The sequence below is a fragment of the Microtus ochrogaster genome, linkage group LG5 (assembly GCF_000317375.1).
Source record: "Microtus ochrogaster isolate Prairie Vole_2 linkage group LG5, MicOch1.0, whole genome shotgun sequence".
Lineage (NCBI taxonomy): Eukaryota > Metazoa > Chordata > Mammalia > Rodentia > Cricetidae > Microtus > Microtus ochrogaster.
The window spans coordinates 24,152,036-24,162,179 of record NC_022031.1 but is presented as its reverse complement, the minus strand read 5'-3'; the positions used below and the strand labels follow the sequence as shown (position 1 = coordinate 24,162,179).

General features: G+C 38.2%; 1 long non-coding RNA gene across 1 annotated transcript in view; it reads left to right on the top strand.

Moving 5' to 3' along the window:
* Positions 1-213: 213 nt before the first annotated feature.
* Positions 214-10,144, top strand: part of LOC113457730 — a 314,883-nt gene continuing 304,952 nt past the window's right edge. Inside the window, exon 1 of the long non-coding RNA XR_003378238.1 lies at positions 214-621. This is a non-coding gene — a long non-coding RNA (uncharacterized LOC113457730). The remainder of the gene's footprint in view (positions 622-10,144) is intronic.

Genomic DNA, 10,144 nt, shown 5'->3' with positions numbered 1-10,144 from the left:
TTTTCTTTGCTAAAATTCTGGTCTAATTTAAAAAACAGTAGATCATAGTTAAATAAAACTGTACCCAGGATAACCCTAATTTCCATATGCAGATTTATCTGCACTGACAGCCACCCCCTTCTCTCTCTCTCCCTCTCCTTTCCCTCCTCTCCATCTCCCTATTGCATTGTGTCTGACTGATTTTCAGAGCACCTTCGCTGTTCCTCCCTCTCATTCCCTTTCTGTAAAATATCTAGACAGGAAGGAGGTGGCTGCAGAAGCTGAACAAACACTCTCATATTCTGCCTGCAATGTCATCGTTCTTTCTCCCATTTTAGGGGGGTGAAGTTGCCAAGGAAGGGATGCAGAGGAGCTGAAAAGGAAGGGGGGGTTCTCCAGAGGCTGCTGCGGTCAGGGGCAGGGACTGCCACCAGATGTGCCTGCTTTTCTGGGCTTTGATTCGAAAAGGACAGCAGGAGGAAATATTGAGAGACAAAAGCCTCAGTTTAAATGATCATTTTCTTTATTTAATATGGCAGCAGACACTCTCAGCGTAGGATCATCGTGCCGAGCATAAACTGGACTTTCCTACTTGCCTGACAGGAGTCAGACAGATCCCTGTTTGCCAAATGAACATCTAAGGTAAGACCCGCAGCTTCAGATACTTGGTCATTTTCCTAAGTCAATTATATTTCTTAAGTATCTATTTCGTCGTCAACCACAGTGTGGTGGGGGCAAATCCGTGTTAATCTGCATCTAAAGAGTTAAGAAAAAGCAGAGGTTTAATAGATTCAACTCAATTCCTAGAGGTTGCTTACTTTGTCCATGATGTATATGCTGTTTGTTTTTTAGGGAAAATGTTTGTTTTAAAAACACACTGATGCCACCACCACCCACCACTGGTGACAATTGTGCTGTTCAGACTCCTAAAAAACTTTGCAAAAAGACAGTGAGCTACAGATGCATGTGTTATATTTTTAGCTCATATACAAATATTAGAATTCTTATTAAAATGATAGGATTTTTTTTTGGTAGGGGAGGAATGAATGCTGCATAATTAAGTACAGTATTTAATTTGGCTGTTGTGAAGCAAAAGAATAAGGTAATAATTTTTATTGTACTAATCAGTCTCAAGATGTTCTCTGTGTTAATTGGGTTAAAAAAATTGCAGTACTTATTAGAAATTCTAATTTCACAATGCAGTGCTGACAATAAGCGCAGCCAGTGAATTATTCACATCTTTAATTTGCTCACTTAATGACAGTGTTCTGTAATCAGAGTGCAGGCACTGCTGCCTATGCATTATGTATGATGCTCAGGACTTAAATGCAGGACATTATGAAGCTCTCAGTGGTTCAGTAATTAGTTTTCCACAAGACAGGATTTAGATATTCGCAGATAAAAGTCCACAGTTGGATAATGCCAAGGTTGCACAACACAAAATAACAAAGGGAAGGCAGCTCAAAGTTTAGGCGAAAACTTCGTCTCTCGAGCCTGTCCACCGAGGAGACAGAATCGCGTTACCTTCACTAGTTGCCTGGCTCCGATCACATGTTTGAAAACTGTCTGTGGGCAAAGTTGTAGCAGGAAAGACATTGGTACGATTTCAGTGAACCAGGGGGGAAAGATAAAACCTTTTTAATTAGTGTTCACAGAAGCACCGCAATATATCCCCCTAACAAGTCTGAGGTATGCAGAGCAGGCACTCTCGGAGTGCTTTGTAATTTAGTTAGTGCAAATGCAAATCAGGTTACAATGGTGTTTGGCTGTGATTGTGTTTGTAAAAGGGTTACATGCCCAAATGGAGATGGAGCTTTCTGACGGTTTTGTTTCGATTGCGTCTGAAGGCAGCCTTGAGAATCAAATGAGATATTAAGTGAATCTGGGCATGAAAGGAAGTAGATTGGGATTGTCAGGGCCACTTTGAGATTTCTTAGACTTGTCAGCTGGAGTTCACTTTTTGAATGTTCTGTCATAAATTTTACACTTTTATGAACTATTCCGAAACCTGAGCAATACTTCAGAAATGTATACAAATTTTAGGGAACCACTTCACAGATTATCATTCTAAAAGTTTAGCAACTAACAAGGCATTTTTAATGGAACTGTTTTAAGAGCCCATTGTTTATTAAACTAGTGTATTTTTGAAGACTTACATTTGATATTTACTAGTATAACATCATGGCTTTATCATTTATCTGTCTATAATTTTCACTCATTTCTCAAAGTTGTGTATTAGAATCCTTAGTAAAAATTGGCATCTGGAAATTGAAATGCAAGATTTTTTTTTTTTAAAAAAAAAAAGTTGAGTTGCAAAGCAGTCAAAGCAAGAAAAGGGTTTAAGAGAATGAGATGCCAAATGAAAATATTGTGGTTTCCTTTACATTTGAACATTACTGAAGAAAAAAGCTGGTAGACATAGTGCCTCATTCTCGCGGGTGGTTCTAGCTGCTAGGGGTGGATGTGATGAGGGGCTCAGTCTGAAGGATTGCTTGATCCTTGATTCAGGTCCTGCTGAAAAGAGCAACATGGGAAAAGCTTGCTTTTAAAAGCCGTGTCTCCAGAAGTCTTCTAACTTGTCACCACCTGTAACTTCTGAAAGTGATTCCAACAGAGTCAAAGAAAACATTTTTTTTTTTCCTTAGTGGGTATGATGTATTTACTTCTTTATAATATTTAGAACATTTTGGTGGGGAAGTGCATTGCACAGGGCATATGGTCACAGGGATTCTTAGAGCTTTAACACAGAGATGTGATGGATGAAGGCAGCTAAGGCATACAGATCGCTAGCTTATTTAGGGTGGTGACAATTGAATTTAGTGACCACAAACTGCGCACAGTTGCTCTCAGTTAGATTTCTTTCACCCAGACCAGGAAATCAAGGACCAGGCTTTGGTGCACCTCCGATTTCACTGTGGACTTTTGGTTATTTGGTGATCTGGTTAAAATTCCGATCCTGATTCAGTAGATCTGAGTTGAGGTCCCACACAGTTTCCCAATGATGCCTTGTGGTTGAATGTGGGAATCTTCATTTGGTGAGATTTCAAACGCAACTTATTTCCAGCATGTCTGGAAGGCAGGCCCAGGAATCATTGATTCCTCAACAAACCCTAGTCTCTGTCCAGGTGTGATGTGTTGTAGTTCAGGTAGGGGAACTTCCAGTTTGGATTGCCAGCTTCAACTCTTTGCTACCCCAGAAAGTCCCAGCCTGTATAGTTGGAGCCCTGGCTGCCTGCTGTGTTCTGGCTGAGAACTTTTCTTATGGCTTTGATTCCACAACTCCATTCACCAGAAGTAGTCTGTTCTACAATCAGAATCAGCTGAGAAGCTTAAGTAATTGCCCCTATCTCAAACATTCCACTTCACAGTGGATGTTAGGACTACCTGAATTTTTCTTTAACAAAGGTTCAAAATTGATTCTGATTGACAGGCAATACTTGTAAACAATATCTATAATGGTCCCTGCTGTGCAATGACCTCATATGAACTCTTTGGAAAGTGACACTGTCATGGCTTAGGTTTACCTTTCCTGTACACTGAGAACATTTTTTTTCTATATGATGTTATCAATGGGAACATTACATAACAAGAACACAGTTCCTTGTTGAGCGAGCTTCAGGAAGTCTGTGCTGAGTGATTGGCATTAGAATTAACTAATGAGTACAAAACATGTTTGTCTTTCTTGGTCTGGGTTACTTCACAGGATTTTTTTTCTAGTGCCATCCATTTACCTTCAAATTTCTTGGTGTCCTTGTTTTTAACAGGTGAATAATACTTTATTGTGTAAATTACCACATTTTCTTTATCCATTCTTCGGTTAAGGGACATACAGGCTGTTTCCAGGTTCTGACTATTACAAATAAAGCTGCTATGAACATAGTTGAGCATATATCCTTGTGGTATGATTGAGTACCCTTTGTGTATAAGTCCAAAAGTGGTATAACTGGTTCTTGTGATAGGTTGATTGCCAGTTTTCTGAAAAACCATCACATTGACTTCCAAAGTCTCTGTACAAGTTTGCACTCCCGCCAGCTATAGAGAAGTGTTCCCCTTGCTCCACATCCTTTCTAGCATGAGCTGTTGCTTATGTTTTGATCTTAGCCCTTCTAACAGGTGTAAGATGATATCTCGGAGTCCTTTTGATTTGCATTTCCCTGGTGGCTAAGAATGATGAACATATCCTTAAGTATTTTTCAGCCATTTCAGATCTTTAAGTTGTGAATTCTCTGTTTAGATCTGTACCTCATTTTAAAATTGGATTATTTGCTTTATTGATATCTAGTTTCTTGAGGTCTTTATATATTTTTGGAAATCAGCTCTCCGTGAAATGCGAGATTCTGGAAGCTTCTCAAAAATTGACCATATACTTGGTAACAAAGCAAACCTCAAAAGATACAAAAAATTGAAATAACTCCATGTATCTTATTGGATCACCAAGGCTTAAAGTTAGAATTCAACACTAACATCAATTTCAGAAAGCCTATAAACATATGGAATTTGAATAATGCTCACCTGAATCATCAATGGGTAAAAGAAGAAAAAAAGAAAAAAATTAAAGATGTCCTAAGATTCAATGAAAATGACCACACAACATATCCAAATTTATGGGGCTCAATGAAAGCAGTGTTAAGAGGAAAACTTTTTCCCGTTCTGTAGGCTACTGGTTTGTCCTTTTGACTGTGTCCATTGTCTTTCAGAAACTTTTCAATTTCATGGGGCTCCATATAATAATTGTTGTTCTTCGTGCCTGTGCTATTGTTGCTCTGTTCAGGAAGTTGTCTCCTGAACAATGTTCAGGTTCTGTGTATCTGCATTTATGTTGAAGGCTTACTCTCTGATCTTCAGGCAAGCTTTATTTTTTAAAATACAAATGAAATGCCACTACAGGACAGTTTGATTTCTTCATCAAAACTGCCTCCTTTCTTGGAGTAGATGAGAAAGTATGAGCTTGGGGTTGTATTCCTTCAGGAGTGGTATGTTGGCCTAGAGTGATTCAGTGGATTTGTTTGTGCTCTTGGGTACCAATGCAAGTTGTCAATGGTCATTGGAGATGCCAATGGTCCAGGACACTTTCTGAGGGATGTGGTCTAGCCTGAGTTCATTTAGGCTGAAGATCCTGCCTGCTTGGACTCTGGTATGGTATCTCACAGTGGGGCGCTTCACTATGGATCTGATGGGGTTGTGTGTGGGACCAGGCACAATGCAGCACACTTTTGCTTGCCAGGCCTTGAGTCTGCGGATATTGCCTGCCATCTGGTTGAACCATGTATCGACTCTCTGCTCCCAGTCCTTGTGAAAGTGGGACTTCAAGATCATGCCATTCTGGGTGGGCACCATGGAGCAAGAGGACAGTCACTTTGGAAAGGACCTTGTTGAGGCAAAGCACCTTGGAGTTGTCTGTCCTTTTATTTATTTACTTACTCACTTATCATTTATTATTTATTTATTTATTTGGAACATGCATATAAAGATGCTTTCATGGAGGTCAAAGCACAGCTTGTAAGAGTCAGTTCTCTATTCCTAGCATATGCATCTTGAGGTTATTAGGCTTGGCAGCAAGTCCCTTTACCCTCTGAGGCATCTCAGGCTCAGCAATCACAATGTTTTCTTCTCCTGGTTATTGTATCATATAGTATAGAGAGTTAGTTTTAGGGGTTTTCCTCTCAATAGCTGCTTTAACTTTAAAGGTATGTATTTTATAGCAAAATCTTCTAAAGTGTCCTATAAGAGACTTGAGAGCAGTTAGTGAAAAACACCAGCAATGTCAGCAGTTTGGGTCATTGTGCCAATCTTGGATGCACTGCTTGTTCAAACACTTTGTTTAGAAACTATGTATTAATTTTAACTCATTTGATTATTTGAGTTCTGCTCCCTTTTATAGTGTTCTGCCCTAAGTAGCCATAACTGGTCTTCCACCTGAAAAGTCAGCATAGATTTATTGGTTCCCAGTTTCTATTCACTCACCTTCACATAATAAGCTCTTTCAGTCCTAACATTATCATAAAAGATATTATCAGAGATGTCTACCTCTCTTGGTTTCTGCTTTGGGCCTATGCTTCCTTGTTTTTTGTTTGTTTGCTTGTTTTTTTTTCTGAGCTCTATTTACCTTACTCTGAACCTAGATGTGTTTATGTGTGTGTTGAATAAGAGCCCACCAAAAAAAATGTCCCCTTTAAACCACCATACAAATCTGTTACTTTTTATGTCATAGGAACACAGCAGGTTGGGATACACACCTGGAGCATCTGGATGGGCCCACTGTAATCACAAAGGTCTTTGGAAAAGGTAGACAGGGGGATTAGAGTCAGAGGAAGGGATCAAGAGATGCTACCTGGCTGCACCTGAACATAGAGGGTAAGGCATGAGTCAGAGTGTGCAGGAATTCTCTAAACATTAGAAATGACATGGAAATAAATTTTATCTTCACCTCTAAGAGGAAGCAAGTTGGTCAATACCTTGATTTAAATACATTTAGACTGATCTTGGACTTCTTTCCTCCAGAGCTATGTGACAATAAATACTCTGTATTTTAAGTAATAAAATTTGTAGTAATTTTGCTACAGCAGCCGTAGGGTTCTCCTTGTTTAGTTACAGAGTACCTGGACCAGTTTGCAACTCCCTTCAGCATTTGTTGTCTATTAGCTTTTATCTTTGTCATTATGACTGATGCAAGATGAAATCTCAAAGTTGTTTTGATTTATATTTCCTTAAATGCCAGGAACGATGAACATTTTTTTTTTAGATATTCCTTAGCCATTTTTCATCTTCTTTAAAAATTGTTTTCAGATTGCAGACTCAATTTTTGAATGGATAACTTGGATTTTTGACTGTTTTTTTAGTATTTTTTAAAATAAATTTGGCTATTAATCCTCCTCTATTAGACATATAGCTTGCAGAGATTCTCTCCAATTCTGTGTGCTTTTTCCTTGCTTGATTATCTATCTGTGCAGAAGCTTCTAAGTGTCGGGAAGTTCCAGTTGTCCACCATCGGCCTTAATTCTTAAGCAAATTCAAGAATCTTCTTCTAGACCTGTATCATGTAGGGTACTGCCTATGTTTTCTTGTAACAGTTGTAGATTCATATTTAGGTCTTTGATTCATTTGGAGTTAGTTTTTGGATGATAGATAACAGAATAATTTCATTCTTCTGAATGTGCAAATAAAGCTTTCTCTATACTAGTTGTTGAAAATTCTCTTTTCTCCCATTTCTGTTTTTGTTATCTTTGTTGAAAATTGAATGGCTGATGTCATATGTATTTATTTTTGGGTCTTCAGTTATGTTCAATTTGCTACACATCTGTTTTTCTGTGTCAGTAACATTGTTTTTGCTATAACTTGGTAATATATCTTGAGATCTGGAATGATGATCTCTCCAGCATTGTCGTCCATTTTGCTTAGGATTGTTTTGGTTATCTGGGGTCTTTTGAGTTTGTTTTGTTAGATGGGTGTTTTGCTCCTTGGTTTCTGTTTCCTCTTTCATCTCCTGGTCTTTGTGGCCTGGATTTCTGGTGGCCAGTATGACCTCTGATCCAGTATGTGGTCCCTGTCCAAGTTGGGGGCTTGAACTTCTGGAGGTGAGCTTGGCCTTTGTGCAGCAGTGAGTCGGCCTGAGTTGGTAGTGGGATATGGTGATGAGGAAAGAAGTGGAGATAGAAGGAACTGAGAGAGTGGACCAGGTCCACTGGCAGGCTGCCTATATGTGGTTCTGGTGGCAGGTGTGTCCTTTGGTGCAGCCTGCACCTGTTCTTCAATCTGTCATCCTACAACTGTTCTTCTGATTGTAATGGACTACTCCCAGGCAATGGAAGTCTGCCTGAGTTGGAGCTGGGGCACAGCAGTGGGAAAGTACTCCAGTGAAACACAACAGGGGAAAGAGCAGCGGCATCGGTATTTGGGCACTGACTCTAGGGAGTGGGGCAGTTCAGCTGGCAGGAAGAGCAATCACCTGAATCTAAGCTGTAAATCCTTCCTTTTATTTCTTATATTTAACTGAAAAGATTTTTTTAAAAATTAAGTTTGTAATATAATTACTACATGTCTCTTTTCCCTTTCCTCTTTCCATATAGCCCTCCTGCTCACCTTCAAATTTATAGCCTCTTTTTCATTAGCTGTTATTATGTGCATATATGTATACAGCATGTTTTAATTTGTCCTTTTTTGATGAACACTTAAGTTGGTTCTATACTTAGTTATTGTGAATAGTGCTTTATTAAATATTTTTATGCAAATATCTCTGTGATATGCTATGTTAGAGTCCTTCTGGTAAACAACCAAAAGTGCTGTAGCTGGCTCATATTTTTAGGGTTTTGAAGAACTTTTGTATTAATTTTACAAAGTGGCTAAATTATTTCACATTTCTGGCAGTGTGTTAATGTTACCTCCTTGTCCACATTTGTTGTTATTTGCTTTGTGATAATGACTACCATTTTGGCTACTATAAGATAGAATCTATTTATTTTTAGTATTCATTTAATTGATTAATGTGTTACCATGTTGAACATTTTTTGTGTTTGTTGGCCATTTGTACTTTGTATTTTTTTAAATATTTATTTATTATGTATACAATATTCTGTCTGTCTGTATGCCTGCAGGCCAGAAGAGAGCACCAGACCCCATTACAGATTGTTGTGAGCCACCATGTGGTTGCTGGGAATTGAACTCAGGACCTTTGGAAGAGCAGGCAATGCTCTTAACCTCTGAGCCATCTCTCCAGCCCCTGTACTTTGTCTTTTGCAGATTGTTTGATTATTTTTATTAGCCCATTTTGAATAAACTTTCTGTTTTAAAAGAATATTTCACTTTTGAGTTTGTTGTTCTGATAACTCAATATGTTTCTAGCATCACTGATTTGGGGAGCATAGGAGTATTTGGTAAATGTAGTAAGTCAATACTAGGCTTAAAAAATTACTAGAATGTCAAATGGTGGTGGCACATGCTTTTAATCCTAGCACTTGGGTGGCAGAGCCAGGCAGATCTCTGTGAGTTAAAGGTCAGCCTGGTCTATAAGAACTAGTTCCTGCAAAGGTACAGAGAAAACAAAAAAAGAAAAGAAAAAGCACTGGAACACTGGAAACTGACATAGGTCAGGATACCTTTTATTTTACTATATTGAAATTTACTTGCCATATGTACAACCATGAGTCCCAATTCTAGTGTTTTAGGGAATGGAGTTCTATTCTTAGGCAAACTATTATTAATATCACTGAGGTTTTCAAAACTGTAAGAAGGGATCTATCTATACATACATCCTGATATCATAGATAACTATAGTCAGACAGATATAGAGACAGCCCATTTCTGTAATGCAGACCCATAATTTTATCTTGTATCTGGGAATACACAAATCTAAGTTTTAGCCCCATTAGTAATGTCAAACAAGAAGTAGAAAAATTACTGGATTCCAGGCAAGTAGGCTAGAATACAAAAACAGACTTAAATATAAAGTGGTGATAGTTACAAAAAGCCTAGAATACAGTGAGGTGGAGTGGTTGTCTAGGGCTTATAAATAAAAACATCATGGAACATATGGGTATTGACCGACAGGACAAATTTGAGACCTAAAGGACCATGGCTGTTATATATAATCAATCTTCATTCTCATTGGCCTAGGCAGGGAAGGCTTGCTGAATGTTGTTCCTTGGGATGTGTAGTTGAAATAGCTCACACCATGGAAGGAACAGGAAGAAATCAACTGTGTTTTAATAGGGCATGATGGTGAAGAGGCTAACCAGAGACACATATCCTGTAGAACTGTGTCGCATGATTGCTGTCATAATTGCTTTAAGGATACAAGCTGTTTGACCATTATGAAGTTAAGACTCTGAAGTTAGATATTGGTCATTAAATTATTTGGTCATTTATTTTTCTGCTTTTGATGGTGAAAATTTAGTTTGGATTTTGGCAAAATGGAGGAAAGAATTTCCAGCAACTGAAGCGCTACAAGGATAAAATGGTAGCTAATGAGTTCAATGAAGTTTGAAGTTCTTGGTAGGTTAGCTACTCTGGATATCCAACAGATGAAAATTAAAATTTCTTTCTAGTCTTGAGTTTTATAATTTTGATTGTGAGACTAGTCTTTAATAGCTGAACCGTCTGTCCAGTCCCTAGTCTTGAATTTTTTTAAAAAAATATTTATTTATTTATTTATCATGTATACAACATTCTG